Genomic DNA, 14,703 nt, shown 5'->3' on the forward strand with positions numbered 1-14,703 from the left:
ATGCTTGATCTATTAAACCAGGAGCAATTATAATGTTCCTCCTGCTCTTCAGAACAGTTTACATTGCCAGAAACAGCTTATCTGGAGTCATAGGAGTTCCTGTACTCTTCAGTGTCTGCTCAGCCTGACGAGTCATGTTTTCACTTGAGCCCATGTCGGGTAAGGATTCAGACAATGGCGTTTCCTCATTGGCTCCTCCATGGTCATTGATGAGACCCTTTGCATCAACTTCATCACTTCCCAAGGGAGTCCGGTCTTGGGGTCTTTCTCGGTAGCAGACATGGTGAAGGGGAACCCAGATTTCCTCTCCATCTGCAATGACAAGACCATAACCCTTGCCTAGGAGTCGTAAGATTCCTGGCAGCCACTGATTAAATTGCTTATACTATATTGGTGTATCTCCTCTTCCATATTCCCCCTTTCTGTTTTAACAAATGAGTTTTAGGGTGCAGTGGGCTCTTTCAATAATGGCTTGCCCCTGAGGATTATAGGGTATTCCTGTAATGTGTGTTATGTTCCATTCTGATAAAAATGAATGAAATGAATGTGAGGTGAATGCAGGTCCATTGTCTGTTTTCAAGACAGAAGGAATCCCCATAATGGGGAAGGTGAGTAAGAGTGTGGGAATGGCGTGTTTATTGGATTCTGAAGAGACAGGTACTGTCCAGATAAAGTTGGAAAATATATCTATTGAGACAAAAAGTAAAGAAAATTTTCTTTAAGGAGCAGTGGGTGAAGTCAGATTGCTAAAGGGAATTAGGTTGTTGCCCCTGGAGATTAACTCCTGAAATCGTAGTTCGTAAGTGCAGAGGGGCGCAGACATCACAGGTTTTAATAATATGTCGTGTTTCAGTGAGAGGAATATGGTATTTAGAGTGCAATCTGTTAGCATTGGTATGAAGATTAGCATGTTCATCATTGGCAGATGTAAAAATGGGAGCTGTGAGCCTGTCAACAGCATCATTTCTTGTGACCAGAGGGCCAGGTAAACCTGAATGAGCACATATATGTGCAATAAAGAAAGGTTCTGTACGTGAGCGAATTAAAGCTTGAGTCTGTGAAAAGAGAGTATATAATTCTTCATCTAGGTTGTATAAAAAGGCGGTAACAAAATCAGGAAAAAGGGAAGCAAGGTATTTGGAATCAGTATATATGTTGAAGGATAATGGTTGAAGCGACAAAAGAGCATATAAAGCATATAATTCAACTCTTCAACTCATCAGGCCCTAGTCCAGCATCAGACCCTCCTCCAGCATCAGGCTCTCGTCCAGCACCAGACCTTCCCCTAGCATCAGACCCTCCCCCAGCATCAGACCCTAGTCCAGCATCAGGCTCTAGTCCAGCACTAGACCCTAGTCCAGCATCAGGTCCTCCCCCACCCTCAGACCCTCCCCCACCCTCCAACCCTTCCCCAGTATCAGGACCCCTCCTGAAGTATGTGGTGTGGCAGCTCCACTTGTCTGATGCTCCTGAGCACATTCAGGCAGCCCAGAGCAGCAGGACAATAGCTCTTGCAGGAGGTACATCTTTAGGAATCACCTGCGGAGCAGCAGCAGCTGGGCTCTGTTTCAGGCAAACGAGAGGCAAAGAAGAGGCACTTGTGCAGGACGCAGTGGAGCCTGTGGGCACGTTCCCCAGCTCTGCTTCCTCGCCATGGGGGCTTTGCTCTCCTGCTTTCTCATGGGCCCCAGGGCGGTGTCCTTCCAGATTCACGGTCTCCTTAACATCTCAAGGCCAAGTCCTGAGTCACATCCCAGTCCCAAGTGGCAGAGGGCTGGGAACACCCAAGCTCAAGGCCTGAAAAGATCCCAGGGGGACAGCCGGGCCCCAGCGGGTGGCAAGGCAGGGGATGAGGGTGGCCGCCCACAGAGGACCCCACAGCAGCACTGGAAGGAGAGCAGTGATACCTTAGCTCACACCGGGATGCTGCCCGGACTGGCACTCAGAGAGGTTATGGCCAGCAGCTCTGGGGATGCAGGAAGCCCAGTGAGTGACACCACACCACCCAGGCCGTGTGGTGGGCACTGCTGACCGTGGCCTCGGTTTTTATTCTGGTTCCAACTGTCCCTCCAAGGGCTGATGGGCTCCTCTTCTGAATGGCACAGAAATTTTCTTTATGTGGGTGAAAGCATCCCTGCTTGTTTCTGTTGGCCCTGTTGTTGCTCATCATGTGTTTTCCTCTTTACAACCTGTGCTTGCTGCTCTTCCAGTTTAACTTAGGAGCAGCCCTTATTTTCTGCATTTCTAGTTGTCAGCATTCACTGGGGCTTTCCAGGTGGTGCTAGGGGTAAAGATCCTGCCTGCCCATGCAACAGATAACAAGAGATGTGTGTTCGACCCGTGGGTCGAGAAGATGCCCTGGAGGAGGGCATGGCAACCCACTCCAGTCTTCTTGCCTGGAGAATCCCATGGACAGAGGAGCTAGTGGGCTACAGTCCCTGGGGTGGCAGAGTCAGACACGACTGAAGCAGGTTAGCACACACTCAGGTTTTAGTTCAGCCACTCAGGTGTGTCCGAATCTTTGCCACTCCGTGGACTGCAGCACTCCAGGCTTTCCTGTCCTTCACTATCTCCTGGAATTTGCTCCAACTCATGTCCATTGAATCATCATGCCATAGAACCATCTCATTCTGGTGGCCTCCACCAGAAAGGTGGCTGGGGTTTAGCAAACTGCCTGGTCCCGCTGCATGGGTGTGAACCTGCCCTCACCACTCCCTGACCATGTGACCGTCACAGTGTCCTCCTCTGTAAATCAGGAGGGGGCAGCACCAGCTTGGGAGGGGCACACAAAGCATCTGGTATATAATCAAGGCACCATCCATCTCAGCATTGTATATATTAATAATAGGGATCGCATTTAATAACCTGCTCCTTTTTCTCTCTTGTCACTTAACTGTGCTCCAGATCACATCTGCTTTACTTACCCCTGTAAATCCCACACCCAGCACAAACAAAGACTCAACAAATTTGTGGCTGAAGAGGCAGGAACATACCCTGTCTTCAAGGAGATGAAGCCAAGCAAGAGAAGGCCCTAATGATAACCCTGTGTGATGAGGGGACACCAGGAGGACCTGTGTGGCTCTGAGCTGGAGTGGGGGCATGGGCAGAACCCCTGATGAGCTCATGGGGATGGGGAAGGTGGCAGGAAGGAGGGCAGGCTGTTCCTTGTGGGATGTTCACAGATTGTACTCCACTCCTCACTGATGAGCACTTAGTCAGTTTCCAAACACGTGTCACTGTTAGGAGGAAACAATCATTGCCCAGCTCCTACTCAATCAATTTCGTGCAATATGATTCTAGCATTGGAGTACAATCATCTGCTTTATTCATTCCATGCTCCATCCATCCACCCATCCAGCCAGCCATCTGTTCATCCATCCATTCACTCACTAATCCATCCATCCATCCATTCATTAACTCATCCGATCATATCAGACCCATTGAGAAGACAGATGCCTCTTCCACTCCTGCTCCCAGGAGGACTCCCAGTGAGAGTGACTGGAGCCTCATGGGGACAACGGGGGAGACACAGAGGGACATGCCGGCAGGCCCTCCTCCCTCTGAAAGGTGAAGCACCCACCTGGTCCTAATGCCTCCTTGCTGGGGTTTTCAGGCTGGCCCTTTTCCTTCTTGCGAAACAAGCGGCTGATGGAGGACTTGATTAATGCCCTTTTTCTTTGGGGCTTTGTGCAGCGAGTCCCGCCTGCTGGTGCTGCTGCTGGGGTTGTTCCCAGGGTTGTCCTGAGAGCCTGTCGAGCTTTAGGGAGAGAAAAGGACTTTTAACTGGCACCCTCGTGCAAACACACACCCCTCCACAAGAGCTACTGATAGAAACGGGCAGCCAGCAACACCCGCGCCTCAACCTTGCAGCAGACAGTGGAGTCTCCTTCACCAAACACACTCCACACGAGCAATGCAGGCTTCGAGACACAGACAACCACCCCCAGGAAGCTGAGATTCTCTGTCTGGAGCTCTCCCCTGAGGAGGGCTTGACTCCAGGCAAGCTGGTGCAGAGGGCACTCTGACCCTCCAGCAGGGTCGCTGCTCAGCAGGTGAAAACGCTCCAGGAGAAGGCAAGCTCCCCTGCTCTGGGCAGTTACCCCCGCTTCTTGCAGGGTAACTGTCCCCAGCCATGGCAAGAGAGCAACAGTCACCGTGCAGGTCTGCTGGCCAAGTGACCACATGTGTCCTCCATCGCGTGATGCCTGGCTCAGGACGGGAGCTCAGGTGGTGGTTTCAATGAGGACAGTGTGAGTCAAAGGAAGGGACAGAGTCTCCTGAGAGGAGATCCCTGAGGAAAAGGGAGGGACCCTCAAGAGCGAACCTGAGAGGCACGGGGTCGTCACTGTCAGGAACGTGCCCCAGGCCGGGCAGACCTCTACCAATATCAGGAAGAAAGCTAACACAGGAGTCAATCTGTAGAAAAGGACGTTTTCTAAAATCACTGAGGTCACTGAGCTCTTCTTCCCCAGCACCTGAAGTTCACCACTAAACACAGGCACTGAACCCAATGGTATCTCTTTAAAATCATCCTTGCAACTCTTCGAAGAAAAGAGGCGCAGGGCTCCTGAAACTGACGACGCGCACACAGCCCGCTTACTTGTGGGCATCCCTGATGTCCTCGTGGGTGGCTGTGCAGAGTGCCCCCGTGTGCAGGCGGTCCAGCCGAAGGGACCGCAGCGAGGTGGGGGTCGAGGTTTCACATTTGATGGCGGTCTTGTCATCTCCTACCTCTTCCCGTAAAGCTGGCAGCTGAGGGAGTGAGGTAAGTGTCAAATTGGCTAACAATAGATTGTTTTGAAAATGGCAATCACACAGGCGTCACATTATAACCAGAAACTTATTTGAAAATCTATTAGCTATGCTTTCCCCCAAGTACAAAAAAACCCCTTGTTGTAGCTTAATGCCATCTTAAAGGACTGTCTTGTTCAAGAGAAGCAGGGCTTTGGGGCAGCGAAAGCATCCGACTGAGTGCAGAGACCCTGGACGGGAGCCTCCCTGCAGCCAGGCTCCACCCTCCCTGGAATCCAGGGACCAGATGGCCCTGCCGGGCAGGACAGCAGAGCGATGCTGGCTCCGTGGACCCTGCATGGCATGAACTGCCCTGATGAAAGGACTGTGCTCATCGCCAGATGCTGCTCAGAAGCACCACAACTAGAGTACAAAACCTCTCAGCAAAGCCGACCAGACCTTGCTGTTTGAAGGAGAAAAAGATACAGCTTGTGCCACCACCCAAGATCATTTGTAGTGATGATGCAGGTTACTGGAACCCATGACAACAAGAGAAACACAGAAAAGGTACCTAACCCCTCCACGTGAACACCATGTGCCTGGATTGTATTTCTCATTAACATACAGACTCGGGGCTACCCACTGAAGTATTTACACGCAGTTCAAGTGTCATTCGCTCACAGTGGTTTCCATAAAGCACCCCCTGGTCTTCACTAAGAGATGATCTTGTATCATCCTGGGGGGTGGGGGGGGAGGTTCAAAAGCGAGGAGATATATGCGTACATATGGTTGATTCATGTTGAGGTTTGACAGAAAAGAAAATTCTGTAAAGCAATTATCTTTCAACTAATAAATAAACTAATTTAAAAAAAAAGAGATGATCTCTCCTGGACTCCCAGGTTTTCCACTGGTCCTGGATGTGAGGACAGGAAAGACAGTGGTGGCAACAGTGTGGGGAACAGATTAACCCCTCAGGGTCCAGACAGGTCTCACTGATACATCTGGGTGTGTGGTTAAGCCAGGGGAGGTTTTAGGAGACATGCATGGCATGTATTTTCATAAACAATGAGTGTGTTGTTTTAACCAACTTAACTGTGCCTTTTTAGTGGGATTCTGTAAAGAATACTGATCCTGTGCAGTCCCACGGGAGCTTGGTGACAACAAAGTGACTTAGTGCAAAATACAGCTGAACTTGTTTAACAGCAGCTGGATAAACTGGGCCCCCTCCCCTGAGCTCTAACAAGAACCCTCAGACAACAGAAGGCTACAAAAGCTAGAAATTATCCACATGGAACTGAACAGGGATCGATCTCAAATTCAAGTTAAAATAAGCATTTATAAAAATCAGAAAACAGCAACAAACAGAGCAGGCAAGTGATACACCTGGGTTGACTATGGACTCAGTGGAGACAAACACCTGCCTCAAAGTCAGGGACTGCAGCCAGCCCCTTCCCCCGGGCCTCCTCCTGAGGAAGGCCTCTGGGTCTGCAGGCTGGCCGCCCTCCCCCAGGATGGGAGCCGCCCCACTGGTGCCCACATGGCCAAGCTGGGCAGCGCCGTGTCCACTTAACAGGAGGGTAAAGCAGGCCACAGGGCAGGCGAGCAGCACACCCAGGTCATCAACCCCAGGAGGATGGCGCTGCTCTGCTGTGCCCAGCAGAAGGGCTCCCAGGCACTGAGCTGCCTGAACTGGAGGGCGGCCACCGCAGTCCTGTGGGAAGGCCCAGGGGTGCTCGGTCAACGGGCTGGGAGCAGGAGAGGGACAAGGAAGGCCAGCCCTTGGGGCACTGGACTCCAACAACAGGGGCTCATCCACGTGACCCGAGGGGAGAGGCAGCGAGCTCCCTCCTGATTCTCCCTCCATCAGGGATGCTGTGATGGACACGAGAGCCTCTGGAGGAAAGCGGGCTGGATGGCACCATGGTTAAGTGTCCAGGCTCTGATCAGACCAGTATGCAGCATGCTGCTGGGTGTGAGAGACTGGGCAGGGTGCCCGGCCTCACTAAGCCTCAGTGTCTATGTCTGCTGAATGGGGATAGCAGCAGCCTGGACCTCACCTGGAGATGAGATGACAGATTCGGAAAGCACGTGCCCGGTGAACAGAGTCTCCCGCACACTGCTACCCACCATCATTAAATTGGCTTCCTGCAAATCTAACATCTATGGCTCTGATTCAGTCATTTCTTATAAGAAAACACTAAGCGGAAATTCCATGGTGGTCCAGAGGTTAAGACTTGGCACTTTCACTGCCGGGACACTGGTCTGATCCCTGCTTGGGGAACTAAGATCCCATAAGCTGTGCAGCATGGCAAAAAACATAAGTACAGAAATTTTTAAAAATAATAAATAATACTATGTCTATTATAAACAAGCATGAGATGATCAGAAGGCAAACAAGTGGGAGAAAGGCAAACTGTTACAATTGTCCCAACGAATGACCAATTTCCAACAGAACCATCAGCACATTTTAAGTGGTGGGTGAGTTTTATTACTTCCATTAAAACATCAATTATTCACCAGGACATAACTATACAGTGTTCATTCACGTTAAACAATAAGGACTCTTTAATACTTCACAGAGAAACAAAAGTCTGCTACATTACTAAATAGTTTACCTTTCAACGCTGCTTCCTTAAATCACTAGGCTGATGAATGCATGCAAAGAAATGAAGAGAAATCAGATTCATTGCGACTTTGAAACTAAAATTTCAAGAATCCATAGAGGCAAATACAGTAAAGCAAAAATGATGGCAAACATGTAAGTGACATGAAGATTTAGAGAACATGTGAGTGGAAGCAGAACATTTTTTTTGACCACAGAAGTTAAGTAAGCTATTCAAGATTTACTATAGAAACACTATAAATTATTGCTCAGGAAGATACCATTCTATTACAACATCATGATTTATTAAAGCACAGCATTCTGTACAACAAAGGGCCTTAACAGTTGTCTATTCTCAGCCAAATTTCTCTATAAGTTAGTTTCTCTTATTAAAAAACATGTTATACTTTAAATTAGTAATTTAACTGATGAGGAAGTTACCATAATACCTAGTTTAACATTGAACAAATCTAACCACCTATTGGACATTAGTGTAAAATCCTGACATAGAATTTGATTTAAAACTTCTCAAAATAAATTCATTAAAGCAAGTTCCCTGTGAAAATATGTAAGAATGAAAGCTAGCATAATAGCAGGTGCAGTCTTTACATTTTATTAACCATAGAAGATACTTTTTTAACGAGTCTAATAGAGACATTAACTGTGCAAAAGCTGATGAGATTTACAGTCTTAAATACAAGCACCAACACAGAAAGGATATTGTGTCAGTTCAGTTCAGTTCAGTCCCTCAGTCGTGTCCGATTCTTTGTGACCCCATGAATTGCAGCATGCCAGGCCCCCCTGTCCATCACCAACTCTCAGGATTCAACCAAACTCATGTCCATCAAGTCGGTGATGCCATCCAGCCATCTCATCCTCTGTCGTCCCCTTCTCCTCCTACCCCTAACCCCTCCCAGCATCAGAGTCTTTTCCAAAGAGTCAGCTCTTCACTTGAGGTGGCCAAAGTGCTGGAGTTTCAGCTGTAGCATCAGTCCTTCCATCAACACCCAGGACTGATCTCCTTTAGAATGGACTGGTTGCATCTCCTTGTAGTCCAAGGGACTCAGTCTCAAGAGTCTTCTCCAACACCACAACTCAAAAGCATCAATTCTTCGGTGCTCTGCTTTCTTCACAGTCCAACTTTCATATCCATACATGACAACTGGAAAAACCATAGCCTTGACTAGATGGACCTTTGTTGGAAAAGTAATGTCTCTGCTTTTTAATACACTATCTGGGTTGGTCATTAACTTTCCTTCCAAAGAGTAAGCGTCTTTTTAATTTCATGGCTGCAGTCACCATCTGCCATGATTTTGGAGCCGAAAAAATAAAGTCTGACACTGTTTCCCCATCTATTTCCCATGAAGTTATGGGACCAGATGCCATGATCTTAGTTTTCTGAATGGTGAGCCTTAAGCCAACTGTTTCACTCTCCTTTTTCACTTTCATCAAGAGGCTTTCTAGTTTGTCTTCACTTTCTGCCATAAGGGTGATGTCATCTGAATATCTAAAAGTCCATTAATTCTACACTTAAGAGGATCATTTCTTTATGTAAGCACAATCTCATTTATGAATTACACATAATATGTAGTTTAGGATCCATCTACATTATGCTTATAGCTTCGTGCTGCTGCTGCTAAGTCACTTCAGTCCTGTCCAACTCTGTGTGACCCCATGGACTGCAGCCTACCAGGCTCCTCCGTCCATGGGATTTTCCAGGCAAGAGTACTGGAGTGGATTGCCATTGCCTTCTCCTGTAACTGTATAGTGATAAACCAATTCAAATTACTGCTATGGGGGAAAAACACCATTTAATGAGACATGGAGACAAAGCACAAACCCGACTAAGGGGACTCATGCTGTGGACCACAGCACTGCTATGACCAGAGGAAGTGGGTGGACGGGGGATGGAAGACGGATGGGTAAACTACAGCCTCGGGGGCTGGGGGGGGGGGGTCTGGATTGATGACGACTAAGCAGACAACAGGATGAGACAGGAAATCAAAACCAATGATGAAAGCAGACACTGTCAGAGAACTCCAACAGCAAGAAAACATACAGAACTGTTCTTTTCCAAATATTCAGAAAGAAATCAAGCATGAAACCACGGAGAAATCATCAAAGAATTTTAAATATCAACTAATTAGCTAATGATGCAAATTATAAAAACAGTGTCAAAAGACCACAAAATGGACTAGTTAGCACTTCACAGGCTGCTAAAATGATTCACGGTTAATTTAATTATAAGCTGACTAACAACACAGCTAACCTGAAATGGGTGGTAACAGAAAAAAGAGATAATACAAGTCCAGTTACAAAGCAGAGTGTTGTACACATGATTTCATGGGGTAAATAGCAATGCACTCACAACACCTAAACTAAACATGCAAGAAAGCTGGAACATGTGCTTTACAGCTGCACACTCTGTCACCAAAAGCCCTAGGTTGTCATCCCAGTTTTAGACTTGGAAAAGTGAGGCAGCCCGACGTCTTCCCTGGGGCCCTGGGGCCCTGGGGCCCTGGGCTTTTAACCTGGTTTCACATGCAGAGCTGGCCTGAGTGCGTGGCCAGGTCCATCAGCAAGCAGACCAGTGTAGATTCTTGGTTTTGTTCCCACCGCATGCCATGCACCCTGAAGCCAGGCATCCCCAATGGAAAATGTGCTGCATGGCTTTCCCACGCCATGAGAGCTGCCTATGGTTACTTTCACAAAGCTGTCTGCTCCCTGAGAACAGAAACCTCCCTGTAGCTGCTGTGCCCAGCACAGGCCAGGCCCAACTTTACAGAGGCAGGCTCTGGCTGAGTTCATGATGACATGCTAAGTTGGTGGTCCAAATATCAAGACTAATTTGTCGCTGTGTCATTGTGGAATGATTAAAGACTAAGCAGTTTAAAAACTTTTAGACCTCTGAGCGTAGCAAATGTACCTGATTTTCTTCTGGGTATAAAGAGAAAAAACAAACAAAAAAACAGCGTGCTGGGGGAGGGATGCAGCAGATAGGAGGCAGACACATACCAGAGTCATGATGCCCAGCCGGTCTCACTCCTGCGCCAGGCTGTGCCGCCTCCTTCTGGGCTTGGGCAGGGGCAGGCAGGAGCCAGCATGCGAGGACGCGGGAAGCAGGTTGAGGGAGCTCACTGATTTAAAACGACGGAGGCTGCCTAAGCTCCCCCTGCCCTCCCTGCTCTCAGTATCCTCGGCCTGCTGCTCCGTGTTCTCCTTCTCTTCTTCGAACAACCTAAAATAGAATAAACCCCGTCACCTGCCTTTGTCAGCAGAGGAACCTGTCTGGACAATAAATTTGGGCTGGCATTCTGTGTCATGATAAGCAAATTCCAGAAACAGTTGCTCAATTAACATCTCAGCCAAAAGGTTCTACGTTTCCTCTTTTGAATATTCTCAAACTTAGAATAACTTAGTGTTGAGTCTTACAAACTGTCCTTGATCATTCACACTTGATTTCACTTATTTACTCTAACATTCTGAAGGGGCCCTGGTGGCGACTCTCTTTCTGTGAGGAGATACCTCAAGTTGACAACCCTTACCTCCCCTGCTCTCAGGGCAGAGATGCATGTCAGTGCCTCAAGTCTTTTCCACTGGGAATCGGGAACTCTGTATAATCAAAACAGCAATTCATGAACAAGCTGCAGTTTCTAAACACAAGTCTCCAGACCAGATGAAGTGCTGAGTTGATCTTTTTTTTTTTTTTTTAAGGTTGTATATATACAAATGCATCACTTGATGAAGTTCTCCACCAGCTTTGTGTGAGTTTCTGGATTCATGTCAATGTGCTGCATTAACCTAGAATTCACAGTTTCTGCTCTTCTCCCCTAATGTGTGGTGGATGACTTTATATAGCAGTTTAAATACACGATTATGCAAATAAAATGATTTTCAAATTAAAATACAAGATTCTTACAGGAAGTAAACTCTCCAGCTTCACTTCTACTCATACATCTTGAAAGGTTTTCACTGTTGATAACAAGTTGATGGACAGAATTTACCATTTACATCAAGTCAACTTGTCGCATAAGGAAAAATCACTTTTACCTGACAACTTGCTGTAAAATAAAAATATTAATATATAACCGTTCCATATTTCCTGCAGGGATGTGGAAAGACCATCTTTCTGAGCTCGTCTGTGCTCAAACACGGCCCACAAAGCTGTCTGTCTTGGCGTCAAATAGGCAGGCGACACCACCTGCATTTGCTGGCTGTCCCGTTCACCCCCTGCCTTTCCCCCAGAGCCCCGCACTTGGCTGACAGGAACGGGCACCTCGGCCTGGGCTGACATGATGAGAACAGCCTGAGCAGCAGCTCTGCCTGGTACTGTGCAGGGTCACCGGCCTGCGGCCACTCTGAACGTGGACTCGGGACCCAGGCATATCTGTGCGGGTGTGGCACCAGGCAGGCCTCGGGACCAACAGCCACCTGGCTGCACCCAGACCAAAGGCCCCCTGCTCACCATGAGGAAGGCCTTTGGATTCTATCCCGTTTTGAAAATTGTTATAACTGCCAAGATGGTGTCTAAAGAAAACATCTTAAATATACTGATGAGATGAGAAAAACTCAAACACATGTCCTTGGATCACTGTCTTACAACAAGCCAATCTTCATACTGCATTAAGTTAAAAAGGAAAATGCAGATCTGAGTGGGAAGTTGCCAACCCCAAAACCCCAGCTTTCCCCAGGTGGCCTTTCACCAGAACGTGGGAGGCTCCGAGGGACACAGGAGGATGCACGGGCCGCAGGGGACACCGCCTTGGCACCTCACCCACCTTGGGGCTCAGAGCTGAGGGGGGCACCCCACAACACCACCCCACGGAGTGCTGACACCACACCGTGGACAGAACGTCCTGGCTGACCGAGCTCTATAGTCAAGGGCAATCTCAAAACTGAAAATTCTTGAAGCAGACCTGAGGTCAGGTTTCTTACTATGGAACATTCAGACGTCCCTAGAAGACAGCTCCTCAGAGAAACCGAGTTTCTGGGGAGCCGAGTTTGCGATCACCCACCGGATCTCTTCATTGATGGTGTCCAGTTGCTCCTGCAGCATCACAGTCAGAGTCTCGGCATCGGCCTGCCCGCTGGGCGACAGCTGAGTGACCGAGCTGAAGAGGGTGACCCTGTCGCCCTCACCGTCAGACACGCCCTCGTCACTCTCGAATGCCTGGGCCACTTCACCCAGCACGCTGGCTTGCTGCGCGCGCTCCCAGTCCTGCTCCTTCAGGATCTGCATCTGGGCATGAGAGGACCACGTCTCGTCAGTGACATTTAGAGCAGCTCAAGTCTATCAGGAACTGAACCCAATTTTATATGGAAGCCCTGACTGTGGATAAATGGGCCATGCTCATGAGACACGGCCATCTATTAAGCGAGCAGGACTGAAGAAACGGGCAGGGGGACAATCCAGTTCCTAGATGGCCTGGTGACACCCAGGACGGCAGGCAATCCTATGAGGTTATTCGCAAGGGTGGGCTGATGGAGTCAGAGACAGAAACTGAAAATTACAAAAATATGTCCATGCCTCCATCAGCCAGGCTGGAGGAAAATAAGAAAAAAGAATCCTTCACCTCGGCAGCCACTGGGTCCCTATCAGCGGTCATCTCTGGTACCAGTTCACCAGAGAGTGCCATCCTCTCAGGCTTCCAGCCCTCCATTTCCCAGGCTGGTCTGAACACCCACAGACAGGAGCGAGCAGAGGCAGCCAGGAGACAGGAGGGCCAGGCCCCCCGTAGCTCTCCTCTTGGGACACAGGCCCTTGGGCTATTCTGGGGGACGTGCCCGTGGGGCCCCGTGCCGCCCTCCGGCTCTCACACCTCACACCCTTCTCTCTGCAAATGTCCCCTCTGCCACACTGTCACCCAGGTCCTGCCTTCTTTCCCAGACATGACCTCAAAGGAACTGAGGGGCAGCCTCGAAGTGCTGGCTTGCTGGCTCCCTGTCCCCTGTGGCCAGTGCCCTCACCTCCTGCCTTCGTCACGACCCCACCCCAGGGCTGGGCTACCCGCTTCGCTGGCTCCAGGCCCACCTGCCATCATTCCTGCTCCACTCCAGTGAACCAGCTGCGTGTGGGTTAACCCCCATCAGCCCGGTCAGCACGTCCTCTCTGTTCTCTTGCCTTCCAATAGCACAAGAGGAACCAGCAGATTCCTCCTCCAGGGCTCCCTGCAGCACCCACTGTGGGTCTCTGAAAGCTCCCTGGGAGTGGCCTCTAGGGTCCCCTCCCGCCTGGTCTCTAGCTCTCTGCCAGCAGGCGGTGGGTGTGTCCCAACCTGCAGGGCAGCTCCCCGGGGGTTCGAGGAACCCTTGTTACTAAGCCCTCTCCCCTCCTTGCCCTCCCCCATGCCCGCCCCAGCATGTCTCTCCCTGGGCTCCAGGCCCTGCCCTCCCTGGGGTTATTCCTCAGTCCCTTGCACCCCTTCTCAACCTTGGAATGCAGGGTGCCCCACAGCTCTACCCTTGCAGCCCATCTCTCTCCACTGGCACCCGCCTGGTGACTTTACTGTGCTCGTGGCTTTAAATGCCGTCTGTATGCCCACAACCCCAAGTCCACCCTGAGCTGAGTGAGTCCTCTCCCGGATGCAGGCCAGAACACTCAGCTGCTCTCCTGACACGTCCCCGGGACACCCCATGGGCTCATCCACCTCAACAGGGCTGAGGCCCGGCTCTTAGCTCCCCGTCCCGGCAGCCCTCCTCACCTCAGGAAACAGGCTCTGGCCTCAAGCTGCTCAGGCCTGAGCCCAGGCTCCTCCCTGATGTGGCCCACTCTCTCCCTTGTCCCCGCTGGTTGACACGACCCTTTTTCTATCTCTAAGTGGGTACTTCTCTTCCTGCCTCTGGGTCTCTGGTTCAAGGTCACCCTCCTGGTGTCACCTTGCTGGCCACCCCACACACAATCGTCCCTTCCTCCTTGGACAACTCGGGCACTCTGGTCTCCTTTCCCTGCTCATTATTGTTCCACAGGCTGTGTGGGTTTAAAAAGGGGTCCACAAATTCTTCCATCCTCCTCCCTTCAAGAGGCAGAAGGGGCAACTCCTGCTCAGCCCCTGAGCGAGGCAGGACTTCGCAGCTCACTCTCGCAAACAGAAGTGAAGGTGTGCGGCTTCGAGACCAGGGTGCAAAATGCCCCGGGCTAAACCCCAGGCTTTCGCTCTCAGAGGGTGTTCTGAGGAAAGCCAGGCCATGGGAAAGCCACACGGCAGGGACCTGGGCCTGTCCCCAGCAGCCAGGTGAGTCTGAAAGCCTGACATTCAGCCCTGGGGGGCCTTCCCGTGTCTGTGCCCTCAGGAGGCCCTGAACCAGGCCCGCCTGCTACAATGCACAGGCACTGTGGACTGTGAGCTGCTCCCTAGGAAGTCACTAAGCTT

General features: G+C 50.0%; 2 pseudogenes; both read right to left on the bottom strand.

Annotated features, from left to right (window-relative positions):
* Window positions 1-14,703, bottom strand: part of LOC109575113 (ankyrin repeat domain-containing protein 26-like) — a 502,197-nt pseudogene that overhangs the window by 104,867 nt on the left and 382,627 nt on the right.
* The window catches only part of LOC139176066 (liprin-alpha-1-like), a 38,422-nt pseudogene continuing 25,166 nt past the window's right edge, over window positions 1,448-14,703 (bottom strand).

Source organism: Bos indicus, chromosome 21 (assembly GCF_029378745.1).
Source record: "Bos indicus isolate NIAB-ARS_2022 breed Sahiwal x Tharparkar chromosome 21, NIAB-ARS_B.indTharparkar_mat_pri_1.0, whole genome shotgun sequence".
NCBI classification, from domain to species: domain Eukaryota; kingdom Metazoa; phylum Chordata; class Mammalia; order Artiodactyla; family Bovidae; genus Bos; species Bos indicus.